The sequence below is a fragment of the Bufo bufo genome, chromosome 5, assembly GCF_905171765.1.
Source record: "Bufo bufo chromosome 5, aBufBuf1.1, whole genome shotgun sequence".
In the NCBI taxonomy this organism is placed as follows: Eukaryota; Metazoa; Chordata; class Amphibia; order Anura; family Bufonidae; genus Bufo; species Bufo bufo.
Window position 1 is genome coordinate 308,138,840 of NC_053393.1, and position 12,513 is coordinate 308,151,352.

A 12,513-nucleotide genomic window follows, 5' to 3' on the forward strand; every position below is an offset into this window, starting at 1 on the left:
ACCTCGCCTGATTAGTGGGAATGTATTGGCGGAAACTGAGTTTCCCCTTGAACGCAACGAGAGACTCATCAACCACGACCTCCCTTCCAGGTATGTAGGCCTGCGCAAATTTGGCCCCGAATTGATCGATGACCGGCCGTATCTTATACAGACGGTCATAGGCAGGATCACCTCGGGGGGGGACATGCTGCATTATATGAATAATGCAGACATTTCCGGATGGCCTCAAACCGGGAGCGTGTCATGGCCGTACTGTAGAGTGGGGTCTGGTAGAGGATGCCCCCACTCCAGTATTGCCTGACACTGGGTTTTTGCACTAGACCCATGTGCAGCACGAGGCCCCAAAATGTCCTCATCTTGGCTGCACTGACCGGCGTCCAGCCACAGGGCCTAGCCAAAAAGGAGCCCGGGTGCTGAGCAATAAACTGTTTGGCGTACAGGTTCGTCTGCTCCACCATCAGATTCACAAATGGGTCACTGAAAAAAAAACTAAAAAAGTCCATTTCAGTAAACCCCACTGTGGGAATCTGGATTCCTGGATTGCCAACAAAATCCAGAATCTCGGGCTTAAAATCCACTGGGGGACACCAGCTAAGTTCACCGGCAGGGGTCTCCGGTGGGCTTATTTGGTGGGCCGGGAAACCAGTACGGGCCCCAGGGCGGCTCGTACTAGGGTGGGCCACAGGGTCCCTAGCATGTGGGGCCCCTGGCTCCGCCGCCTTGTGGGCTCATCGTCATCAGATGATGATGAGGAGGATGCGGATGACAAGAGGAACGTGGGGTCATCCTCACTGGGGCTCTCGGAGTCGGAGGCAAGCTGGGCGTATGCCTCCTCCACCGAGAACATCCGGCGGGCCATGGGTATGTGTGTGTGCGTGTGTATGTGCGTGCGTGTAAAACTTTATTGTATGTGCGTGTGTGTGGGGGCACGGGTGTTCACGTACTAAAAAGTAAAAAAAAAAAAAGGACAAGTGTTATAAAAAATAAAAAAAAGTTCAAACTTGCTGATGGGGCGGTGGGGCGGGCGATGCGCTAACAGTGGCCGGACGCTAAGAGTGCCGGCCAGTCAGCGCACGCAAAAAAAAAAGTGGTGGTGAGGGGGCTGGTGGTGGGGGGGCTGGGGGGGGCAAGTGGCAGGGGGGTCTAGGGTCTCAAAGCTAAAAAACAATAAGTTATTTTTTATTTTATTTTTTCCTAATTAACTTTTCTCTTCTATTCCTGCCTAACGATGCCTCTCCCTCACTGACCCTAACCTACCTGGAGGGTGATGGGTGCAGGAGGGTGATGGATGCCGATGGGGGGGGATCGCAGGAGCCTGGTGAGGACGGTGCAGGTGCTGAACAGGAAGTGGAGGGGATGTTTGAATCTTGCGCCTCTCTCCCCGCACCAATCAGCACCCTGGACAGCGGCATTCAGCACCACGGCCAGCACCACCTCTCCCAAATGCTCGGACTGTGATTGGTGGTGTGTAATCAAACCACCGATCACAGTCCTTTTCTGGTTCATCCGGTCACCGGAGACCCGAATGGACCGGAAACGCAGCAAACCGCAGGTTTGAATTGACCTGCGGTTTGCTGCGATCGCCGATACGGGGGGTCACATGACACCCCCGGCGTTGTGACAGGATGCCCGCTGAATGATTTCAGCGGGCATCCTGTTCTGATTAACCCCTGCCGCGCCGCAATCGCGTTTTAAACCCATGACGTACTGGTACGTCATGTGTCCTTAAGGACTCGGGAAACATGCCGTACCAGTACGTCATGTGTCCATAAGGGGTTAAAGCCCTTTTTGACGTGTATTAGTGGCAAAAAATATATATTATTTGCCGTTCATGGCCACACTTATATGTTGTAAAGCCTTTTTTTGCCGTGTAGCAGTGGGGAAAAAGAAAAAAGGCTTATTAGCCATTGTGTAGTCAAGTGAGAAAATTAAAGCCTTTTTTGGCGTGTATTAATGCAACAAAAAAAAACGTCATTTGACGTTCTCGGCTGTAGTTATATGTTCTTAAGCCTTTATTTGGCGTGTATTAGTGAGGAAAAAGAAAAAGGGCTTATTAGCCGTTGTGTGGTGAAGTGAGAAAATTAAAGCCCTATTTGGCGTGTATTAGTGGCAAAAAATTTTTTATCTGCAGTTATATGTTCTAAAGCCTTTTTTTGGCGTGTATTAGTGGGGGGAAAAAAAGGGCTTATTAGCCATTATGTGGTAAAGTGAGAAATTTTAAGTCCTTTTTGGAGTGTATTAGTGGCAAAAAAAATAAAAAATTGCCATTCAGCGGTGCAGTTATATGTTCTAAAGCTTTTCTTGGGTGTATAAGTGGGGAAAAAAGGGCTTATTAGCCGTTGTGTCGTTAAGTGAGAAAATTACAGCCCTTTTTGCCATGTATTAGTGGCCAAAAAGTATATTATTTGCCGTTCAATTGTACTACAGCCATTTACGGGGTGTATTAATAGGATAGATACGTACGTCCTATTAGCCGTTCTGCGGTGAATTGTGATTGTTACATTATTATTTTTTTGGGTGTATTAGGCTGAGTTCACACGAGCGTGTCCGGATAAGGTCCGGATGCGTTGCGGCAAACCCGCGCGAGTAGGTACCCAATTGCAGTCAGTTTTGACTGTGATTGCGTTCCGTTGTTCAGTTTTTATCGCGCGGGTGCAATGCGTTTGGCACGCGTGTGATAAAAAACTGACTGTGGTACCCAGACCCGAACTTCTTCACAGAAGTTCAGGTTTGGGTTCGGTGTTGTGTAGATGTTATTATTTTCCCTTATAACATGGTTATAAGGGAAAATAATAGCATTCTTTAATACAGAATGCTTAATAGGTGGTCAATTGAGGGTTAAAAAATTATAAATAATTAACTCACCTTCTCCTCTTGATAAACCACGGTGATGGATCATGTGATTGGACCATGTGATATGACATCACCACAGGTCCTTTAGCCGGCAGCTCCGCGATCAAGAGGAGAAGGTGAGTTAATTATTTAGAATTTTTTAACCCTCAATTGACCACCTACTAAGCATTCTGTATTAAAGAGTGCTATTATTTTCCCTTACAACCATGTTATAAGGGAAAATAATACAGTGACTAGACTGTCATCTTAGCAACCATGCGTGAAAATCGCACTGCATCCGCACTTGATTGCGGATGCTTGCGATTTTCACTCAGCCACATTCACTTCTATGGGGCCTGCGTTGCGTGATAAACGCACAATATAGAGCATGCTGCGATTTTCATGCAACACATAAGTGATGCGTGAAAATCACAGCTCAGGTGCACAGCCCCATAGAAATGAATGGGTCCAGATTCAGTGCGGGTGCAATGCGTTCACCTCCCGCATTGCACCCACGCGGAAATCTCGCCCGTGTGAACTCAGCCTTAATAAGAAAAAGAATACAGCTTATTAGCCGGTCTGCAGTGAACCGACATTGTTATAAAGCCATTGTTGGGGTGTATTATTGGGAAAAATAAGTACGGATTATTAGCCGTTCTGCGGTTAATTTACATTGTTATACAGACATTATTGCGCTGTATTAATAGCAAAAATACATTTTTGTTATTAGCCGTTCTGCGTTGAATTTACATTGTCATACAGCCATTGTTGGTGGTGTTTATTAATAGGAAAAAAAGTACTTCGTATTAGCCGTTCTGCAGTGAATTTTTTTTGTGATACAGTCTTGTTTGGGAAAATTGGTTGGTGAATGTAGAGTATCTTCCGTAGAGACTAACAATTAGTCGATTAGCCATTCAGTGGTGAAATGTGTTTGTGGTACAGACTTTTTGGGGAAAATTGGTTGGTGAATGTAGACTTTCTTCTGTAGGGACTAATTGCATTGATTAGCCATTTAGTGCTGAAATTTGTTTATGATACAACCTTTTTGGGAAAATTGACCGGTAGCTGTAACTACGTTCAAGGACAATACATGTAATTTATGGCCCACTAGGTAAATGTGGTTCCTGCCCAGCCACACCAGCAACTTGGCCAGGTGACGCCGCTTCCACCTCCACGTTCTAACGCCGTTGGTCCTGCAACAATATTCGCCTCTGCCTCCTCATCCTTCACCGTTTCCTCAGCCTCCACTACAGGGACAATTCACAGTGCTCCTCCAGCATACCACATGTGCAGGGCACGGTTGTGTCACGCTGTTCTACACTTCGTTTGCCTTAGCGAACGGAGTCACACAGGGGAGGAACTGCTTCCTGTCCTTCAGCAAGAAATAGAATCCTGCCTTTCTCTGCGACAACTCAAAATCGGAACCATGATGACCGACAACGAGAAGAACATGGTGTTGGTGCTGCGTCACATGTGTTCAATCTGGTTGTCAAGCAGTTCCTGAAGTCTTCCACCCATCTGCAAGACATCCAAAAAATGTCCAGGAAACTTTGCATGCACTTCAGCCACTCGTACACTACCAAGCACACCCTCCTTGAGCTTCATCTGCAGAACTGGGTCCCATAACATAGGCTTATATGCGATGTTTCCACCCATTGGAATTTCACCCTCCATATGTTGGACCAACTATACGAACAGAGAAAGGCCATAAACGAATTCTTGATGACCCAAATAGACAGAGGTACTCCCCTGTGTAACTTCAATGTTAGCCAGTGGCAGCTGATGCGTGACACCTGCCGTTTGCTCGCTCCCTTTGAGGAGGCCACTTTTTTTGTCAGTCGCCAGGACTAGGGGATAAGCAATGTCATTCCACTGATTCATATTCTGGAAAAGATGCAGCAGAGCATGGTAACGTCTCACCTGACACGTTGAATAGGTTCTGGGGAGCTGGGGGGATTCAGCGGAAGAGGCTTAGCAGTGGAAAAGGAGAAGTCAGCCGAGGAGGAGACGGAGGATGTAGTAGGAGGAGGAAAAGAAGAGGCAGGCCTGCATGCAATCCATGGCGGTAGCACCAAATCCACATGGGTGCCACGGGTTACATGCTTGATGGCCATCAGAAGGTTCACCCAGTGGGCAGTAAAAGTTATGTACCTTCCCAGCCCGTGTTTGCTAGACCACATGTCTGTGGTCAGATGTATCTTGGCACCGACACTGTTTGCCAGAGATACATTCACTTGCCGCTGAACGTGGCCAAATAGCTCTGGGATGCCCTTCTGGGAGAAATATTTCCTTCCGGGGAACTTCCATTGCGGTGTGCTAATGGCCTCTAAAGGCCTCCAAGTCCACAAATTTATATGACAGTAGTTGGCGGGCTAGCATTTCCTACAATCCAGCAGTTAGCCGTTGGGCAAGAGGATTATCCGGCGTCATAATTTTTTTACGCTCGAACATTTGGGCCACGGAAGCCTGCCTTGTGCCAGATGAACACGACGACGGCACGGTGGAAGGTGGAGTGGAGGACAAATGGGAAGAGAGAGGAGAAGGAGAATAGGCAGGACGTGGAGCACCAGGAGTGTGGCTTTGTGGGTTCTGACGGCATTGCTCCCACTGGGCTCAGTGATGGGAAGCCAGGTGCCTTATAAAGGCGGTCGTCCCTAAGTGAGTGTTGGGCTTACCTCAACCTATACGTTGACAGCACAGGCTGCAGATGACAACACTATTATCAGCAGCTGACAAGTTAAAAAAAGCCCACACTGTGGAGCCATGTTCAGGTGTCCTGGGAGCGCAAGATGTGACCGTGCATGGTGGATGTCTCGCTCCAGATACATTTGCAGTCTAATTATTGCCTCCTGTGCACTGCGAGTTCGGGCTACTTCTCGTCCTTCTGCTCCCTAACTGCTGCTCCGTCTCTCCCTCTGAACTCCCCTCCTCTTCCTCTCTTGTGGGCACCCATGTGACGTCCATTGACACGTCACCATCGTCACCTTCACCACCACTGACATTAGAGATGTCGGAGTAGGCAGCAACAGCGGGGACCACCCTCCTTGGGCTGATCTGGGTACTGTCCCCAGACCACTGGCTGGCGGCCGTTGCTACCTCCTCTTCCTCATCCGATGCCAAGAATGACTGCGTATCGGTAAGGTCTGGGAATGGGTTTGAAAATAATTCCTCTGACTTGAGTGGAGGGGCTATGGTGGTGGTGGTGTCTTTGGGGGTGCACACAGCAGAGAGTGAGGAGGGTGCAGAAGCAGAAGGCTGAGTGAGCCACTCAACCAACTCTGGTGTGTCCTTTGACGTAATCGCACGCACCTTCTCCAACTTCCCACTTAGGCTCCGGCCTGGTGTGCACCTGCCCAACCCCTACCTCCCATACGGAATGGCCAGCCTCTTCCTCTGCCTGTCATTTTTAAAATCACCCTGTGACAAAGTCCCTATAGAAGAGCAGTATTTGTGGAAGCAGGTATATAGAACCGCTTAATGATTATTTGCTGGAAGCAGGTATGGTATATCAAACCCCTTAATTAGTTTTTTTGGGGGGCAACTGGTATATCACACGAGTTGAAATTATTTGTTCGAATAGCATTTGTCACTCTGTATAGCTGGGTTATCTCAGCATAACCGCACACAAATCCTGCAAATGACAAAAATACTATATGGAAATTATATTATAGGTATATCACATCCCTGCCTCAATCAGTTTTTTTGGGGGGCAACTGGTATATCACTCCAGTTGAAATTATTTGTTCCAATAGCGTTTGTTCCTCTGTATAGCTGCAGTATCTCAGCAGAACTGCACACAACTGCTGAAAATTACAAATGCACTATACGGAAAGTATATTCTAGGTATATCACACCCCTGCCTCAATCACTTTTGGGGGGGGGGGGGCAACTGGTATATCACACCAGTTAAAATTATTTGTTCTAATAGTGTTTGTCCCTCTTTATAGCTGCGGTATCTCAGCAGAACCGCACACATCTGCTGCACAATACAAATGCACTATAATATACTTTCTATGTTAGAAAGTATATTATAAGTATATCACACCCCTCACAGGGATCTCAAGTCTCCCAGACGTTCAGGGAGTCTCCCGCTATTAGATAGCGGCTCTCTGACGCCCGCATGTGAAACAATATATCCCGGAAAGGTTTACTCGCAGTAAACCTTTCCGTCAACCTATAGCAGTGTCCCCTTCTCGGCGAGTGCGCACAGTGGAAGAAGAAGTCGATGCCAGCAGTCCGCAACGGCACATCAGGCTGAGCCTGTGCGCACGAGCGGGATCTCAAAGTGGGCGGAGGTGGAGGGAGAGGCGGCACTGAGGAGTAGAAGGCGGCGCTGGGCACGAACGGTGATGCGTGCGGCCGGGCACCATGCATCCACAGACCTCCCCTGCTTGGGCACCTTAATTCAATGATTGACAGGTTAGTAAAACCAGTTTTTCCGCAGAATAAAGCCACAAATAGCTTTTATAAGGCCACCTTAGAAATCAGAATGCTACCCTGGACATGAGCATATGTTTAGCTTACAGGGCTTATAGGTGGTGACAGAATCCCTTTAATCATATACACAAATATGATAATTTGGGGCAGGGTAATGAGCCCAGTCCTCCACACCATAGAGCAAAGTGTGCAGATACTGCATATGTTTGGAAAATGTAATAAAAAGTTTGTGAAAAAAAAAAAGAAAACCTCCCTGAAATGAGAAGTGCACCTCCCTGAAATGAGTTTTTGCAGGTTGGGATGTCTGCCCTCAGTATGTCACACCTATCGATATCACACCTATACCAGTCCTCTTTTGTGGCCGTATTAGCTAGCGTTTGGTGTCTCTATACTCTCTAACAGTCTGTCCCTGCTCTACACAGCAACCTCTTCCTACACTAGCAAAAGACTGAATGTAAAATGGCGGCCAGATCGGGTTTATTTATAGGTTAGGGGGTGTGTCCATGTGCTGAAACATCTCAATTGGCTGTCCTGTCCCACCTGATGGATGTGTCATGGGTTAAAGTTCAGCGCTATACAAAAAAATATGGCGCGCTTGAATATTGCCATATGTTTGCTTGTTCGGCGAATCGTGAACGAGCAAAGTTTGCCGCGAAACGACCGCCGGGCGAACCACAAGGCTATCTCTAGACTTAACTGCACCCTGATCCGGTGGTCACCTCAACAGAAGCTCCCCGCATTGAGCGGTCACAGACAGGAGCGTTCTTATACCAACACGCATATCCAACCGCGTCTGGAGGTGAGAAAGAAGGTGCAGCAATAAGCAGTGGGACCCACCATAGACTCTCCAGATACATACCAGCTGCGGGAACGGGTCTCCCGTAAGTCACCAGTGCCAAAAGCGGGACTCCCCTCGCCGAGCGGTCACGAATGGCAGCGCTCCCACACCAGCACACAGCCAGCTTACCGTGCAGAGGAGATTTGGAGCTGCACTTCTTGAAGTGAGGAGTTAGGCGCAGTAGCATGCAGCTGGACCCGCCGCCGATTCTCCCATTATTCACCAGCTGCGGAAGCGGGTATCCCATGCATTACAGCCACAGCCAAACTAGGGGCATCACCTCCCGGTATAGCGGCCATATTGACCACGTTCAGCACCCCGGTGAAAGATAAGGGGTCACATTATCTGGCCAGCGGCGCCCCATCTCCTTAGCCCTGCAAGATTAAGAGCTCCTCTGCAGCTAAGAGGACTGTAATAATGAACAGAGGGTCTAAAACGACCAAAAAAAGGGCGAAAGCTTCTACACCAAGGAAGCTGACGGAATTTTTTGAAGCAGCGAACCCATCCGGGGTCGACCAAAATGAGTCAGCACCTGCATCGCCGTGTCCTATGAGCCCCACTTTATTAAACACAGACCCCTCAAGAGATGATGACATCCCTTCTCTGATCCAGGAAGCCATCCCTTACACGCTCAGAGCTGGTGAGGAAACAGGGAAATGGAGGTCCATAATTTCCCCACAACCAACCGAGAAAGCAGTTAACTCCTTTATGGATGCTGTTCAGTTACCTCATCTTTCACCAGAACAGGTCAGTGCCCTATCGCTCCCTGTTACGAGTGAGGCAATCAAATCCCTCCCTTTAAATAAAGCCCCAGGACCAGATAGGTTTACTAATGCCTACTATAAATACTTCTCCCTCACAATAGCACCATATCTAGCGAAGGCTTTTAACAAAGCTGCTACAGAAAGTAAATTTCCAGAGGAGATGCTTATGGCCCACATAGTTATCCTTCCCAAACCAGGCAAAGAACCAACAACCCCCTCAAACTTCCGCCCCATCTCACTATTAAATTCAGACGTTAAAATCTACGCAAAAATTCTTGCAACACGATTACTGAAATATATTCCTCTTCTGATTCACCCGGATCAAGTAGGATTTGTAGCGGGGAGACAAGCATCTGACAGAACGAGAAGAGTTATTAACCTGGTTCAGATAGTTGAGCGCACTCGGATGCCTTCTCTGTTCCTGGCGCTGGATGCAGAGAAGGCGTTTGATCATATATATTGGGGATATCTCTCGGCCACACTGGATAATTTTGGATTTCAGGGATTTATTAAGTCTGCTATATTAGCTCTGTATTCCTCTCCTTCAGCCCAAGTTTTCTCCTCATGGTTCCTGTCAGACTGTTTCACTATTTCTAACGGAACGAGACAATGATGCCCAATGTCACCTATAATTTTTGCCTAAGTCATGGAACCTTTCGCAGAGATGGTCAGACATTCTCCGGACATTGTAGAGATTTCAGTTAGGGGGCCCTCACACACTGTAGGTTTATATGCTGACAACATCATACTGTCATTGTCTCATTCAGAGACATCCCTCCCAGGCGTTCAAAGGGTCATTAGCATGTTCCAGAATGTTTCATATTACAAGCTCAACTTAGCAAAGACCCAGGCCTTCACGGTCGGTGTGGACCCTTCAGTAAAAACAGAGATTAATTCCTGGTACCCTTTCAACTGGCAAGATAAAGGCTTTACTTACCTGGGGATCACCCTGACCAATTCTAGCAAAGATCGGTACTCAGTAAATTACATCCCGCTTTTGTTGAGGGTGTCTGGTATGATTGGCAGATTCTCCTTGCCCCTGCTGTCCAGGGCATGTAGAGTAGCAGTTGTCAAGATGATGATGCTCCCGGTCATATTATACACTTTCCGCACTGTAATGGTCCCTGTACAGGAGTCGTTCTTCAGGTCCCTTCATAAACTGATCACCGACTTTGTCTGAGCCAGCAGAAAACCTAGGGTAAAATTCTCTACAATGACCAGACCGTGGACCAAGGGGGAAATAAGTATTCCAGATCTTAGGAAGTATTATTGGGCATGTGTACTTGCTCAGACAAAAGATTGGTGGGTGAGGGATAGTGATAAAAGATGGATGGAATTGGAAAGGTCGGCATCACCCACACCTCTCATCTCACTATTTAACCTATACCCCCCGAAAAAACCCAGTGACCACCAATCTCTCCTTAGTATCAAGGCATCAGCCACAGCTTGGAAAAACTTCCAGCCTTATACGGGTTCACTGGCCAAAACCTTAGTAAGGAACCTCCCCTTGCACTACTTAAACATATGGATCCCTGATCTACAACTAGATAATTGGGTTACAGCTGGCATATCTAACATCCAACAACTCTTTGATGACACAATACTAAACACTTTTTAGAATATAACTAATAGATATGACATCTCAAAACAAGATTTTTACAAATACTTGAGGATCAGGCATGCTTTATTGGATTCTAAAAGTCAGTTACTAGAATTTCCCAAGCAAATACAAGAGTTCCTTTCTTCGGTCAGACCTTCCATAAAAGGCATCACCCTTTTTAACAGCACTCTTATATTGCCCACAACATCACTGAAACCTCCCTTTGTACTTAAATGGGAAGAAGAGTTAGGGGGTAACACCCAATACTGAGGACTGGTTTTCAGCTTTCCCTATAGTGAAACAAGTATCCAAGAGCGCTTCCCACTGGGAGACCGAGTTCAAAATATTATTAAGATGGTATCTTACACCAACCCACTTTCATAAAATTAATCATACATACCCCCCAAACTGCTGGAGAAATTGTGGTCAAGTAGGTACCTATAAACATGTCTGGTGGGAATGCCCTATCATGTCTACTTTTTGGGACGCTGTGTTTCTTCTTCTCAAAAGAGTTCTGGACTGATGGATTCCTAAATCCGCGTCACTGGCTTTGTGTTTTGTGGGGCTGGCAGATTGGCCGGTACAAATCAGAACAGTCTGCGGTCAGATCATTTTAGCGGCCTGAGCGATGATTGCTAAATCATGGAAATCTAGCTCTCCGTTGACCATTCGTAAGCTGATCTCCTCTGTATAGGCAAATTTTGAGATGGAAAACTATACGCCCTCCGAACACATAACTGGTCAGAGTTAATGTCTAAATGGTCTATATGGACCCAATTCCCCAAACCATACTAGATAACTATGTGTACGGTATTATTCTTGCCTCCTGTTTGAGCGAACCCACCATTTCATGCCACTTAAAGCTATGTACCTTCTTTCTTATTGTTCTAATGTTATTTACTTTTCTAGAAGAATGCTTTGCTCTACTGTTGAGACTTTGCCAAGACCTTTGGAATGTGCAACATATAACACATGCTTATCGATGGATCCCTGCGTGGACCACAAGTATTGTAATGTCACCTAAATGTTTTGTTACAGTACACCAACAATCCATTTTTTCCCCCATTTATTTCAATAATTAAGATCACTAAGGATCTCAGTGGCCACATCCTTGCAGAAATCGTCAGGAAACCAACCTCAACCAACAGCTTTTTGCACTGGAACAGCTGGCATCTTAGGCCTCTGAGAAGTGGCATACCTACTGGCCAATATCTGCGCGGCCAAAGAAGAAGCATTCCAGAGAGAATTCAGCAATCTATATCACATATTCTGTACATTGTGTTATCCCAGAAGACCCTCTATAATTGAATACGCCAGGGCCAGGGAGACCAGGAGAGATACACTACTGGGGGAAAAAAATGCAATGCAATGATCAATTAGATGTATTGGGACATATGACAGTTATCACAAGGAAATAACCCAGGTCCTCAAAAAACGCTGGCGGATCTTGACCGTTGACTCTGACCTGGAAAAGTCCTTCAGAAATATCCCTCAGTTATCTACCAAAGAGGGCACAATCTGGAGGACCATCTGCTCCACAGTTTCCTCTCGACAGTAACAAATGAAAACACAAGCTGGTTAAGCTTCACCTGCAAGGGATTATACACCTGTGGGGACTGTTCTTTCTGTAGATACCTCCCTAGGGTCAAGGAATTCCATAATACAGTAGATGAATGGACCTATACGATTAAAAACTTTTTTAACTGCAGAAGCAGAGGAATTGTCTATATTGCGACATGCACATGCCCCCAACTGTATGTTGGCAAGACCATATAAGAGTTTAGGAGGAGAATCTCCAGACACCTGAGTGGCATTAATACTGGAATGGAGACACCTATAGCCAGACATATAGCGTATACACACGATGGTAACGCAGACATTTTGACATTTGGGGGCATCTGGAGCTGCAGACTAGGCCCCCGGGGATGAAATTTAGACAACAAATTGTTGAAATAGGAATCAAAATGGAGTCCAAATTGCCTAAATGAAGGGTTCTCACTTTCAGCTTTTATATAACAGGATATATTTTTTGCTGATATACA